The 1,831-nt window shown below is 40.6% G+C and overlaps 1 pseudogene; it reads right to left on the bottom strand.

The window, feature by feature from the left end:
- Nucleotides 1-224: 224 nt before the first annotated feature.
- On the bottom strand, nt 225-1,311 carry LOC115852872 (zinc finger protein 148 pseudogene; annotated as a pseudogene).
- Nucleotides 1,312-1,831: the final 520 nt, after the last annotated feature.

A 1,831-nucleotide genomic window follows, 5' to 3' on the forward strand; every position in this document is an offset into this window, starting at 1 on the left:
CAGTGTTATCAGTTAGGAAACAATTGTGCGAAAGTCTTTTTTTTTTCCTTTTAAGTTTGGTGTAGGTGGAATAACAAGTTTCTGATCTAAAACAAATAATGCATTGCTTCTATAAAGGTGACAACATGTAAGGCAGTTCAAAGAATGCTGACTAACCAAACAAAATGCAGTTATTGGATTATCTTGCTATTCATATCAGCTTACCTTGTTTTAACACATTGCTCTTAAATCCATATAGCACTCCATTTTACAGAGTAACCGCACTCTTGATTAATATGTTCTGAAGTGCCAGTATTATTTACACATTTTTTTAAGCCAAAAGTCTGGCCAGTTGTGGCATCAGGTGAGGATGTCATCCAAGCTCTATTATCATTTACATTTACCAAGGAATATTCTGGAAGTTCAGCACTTGTCCCTGGTCCCCGAAGGTTCACCTGTCCATTGGCAGTGCTAAACTGAGGAGCATTCCAGCTCTGGATCCATGATATGGAGCACGGAAAAGAGCTCATTTGGTAAGCTTGGTGGACAGGCTGAGCCTCAGCTTTCTTCTGAGAAGTCACTTGATCCAAAAAGTCCTGTGTTGATGTGGCAGAAGCATGGTTTGTCTCATCACCTGTAAACAGTATTCACACTGGTAAGGTTTTTCTCCACTATGAGTTCTCTCATGCCTTTCCATATAATATTTTTGAATGAATCTCATCCCACATTCATCACATTGAAATGGTTTTTCACCTGTATGAATGAAGACATATCTCTGTAAGTGATAGTTGATTCTAAAGGCAGCATTGCAGTGCTCACAAACATGAGATTTAGGGGGTTTCCAACCAAGTGATCCATCTTCATTTATTGTAAGGATTTTTGCAGGAGAACATTGTTTCCATTTCTTCTTTTTCTGTAAGTCCTGGCTCTCTGATTTGTTTTTTGTCTCTCATCAGTTGCTCAGATACATCAGTAAAAGTAATTTCCTGCTTTACACTTATAGGGACATTAAGTGCACACTGTAGACCTTGAGGAAGTCTTTCATGTGTTTCGATCTGCTCTTCATCATTTTTCACTGTCTTCTCATGGACCATGAGTTCATCATGTGATATCATATCCTGTTGTCTCATTTCACTTTCTTGTTAACACTTCATCTGCAGCAAGCATCTCCTGGTGAGGCATACTCCAATCTTGAAACACTGACTCCTGCAGCTCTCCAGACATGGTAGACTGGCCAGACACTCCACCCATTACAATCATTGCCCTGGAAGACTGCATTTCAACTATGCTGCCACATTTAAATAATCCTTCCAGTTTGTCGTCAACGTTCATGCTTAAGTATAACTGCCTGAGACTAATGTAAAAATGAAGACTTCAAGGAAGGGAATGCTGTAGAGTTGAAAAAGAAATCATGGTTGAGTTTCTACCTTTCATAGGCTTCAGAGGCCCTCAATACCACCTCAGTCACATATGCCATCCAGTTCTTCTACAAAATAGGTCAGGCAAATGCCCATCCTGCCAGATCACTTGGCCGAATTTCCAAGCTGTTGATTCCTCCCTCTATCTGCTGGTGGGTGCCGAGGTCACCAACTGCAGGCGGTGGCAGCTTCAACCTTTCTAGGGGCCTTAAGAGGAGGGGAAGGGGAGAGGGGGGAGAACTTTTGCTGTGGTAGCTTCATCAACAACTCCCACCCCTGCGCCCTTCTCCTCTTCTTCCCCGTTAATATATGTTAACCGTTTGTTTATCAAGTATTTTCCTTCATCTACCAATAAAATTACAAGTTGTTTTTGTTTCTTTAATTCATTAGTGTAATGCAGTACATTAGATGATACCTTAAAACTCAATAATCCA

This window comes from Globicephala melas, chromosome 7 (genome assembly GCF_963455315.2).
Source record: "Globicephala melas chromosome 7, mGloMel1.2, whole genome shotgun sequence".
Classification (NCBI taxonomy): Eukaryota; Metazoa; Chordata; class Mammalia; order Artiodactyla; family Delphinidae; genus Globicephala; species Globicephala melas.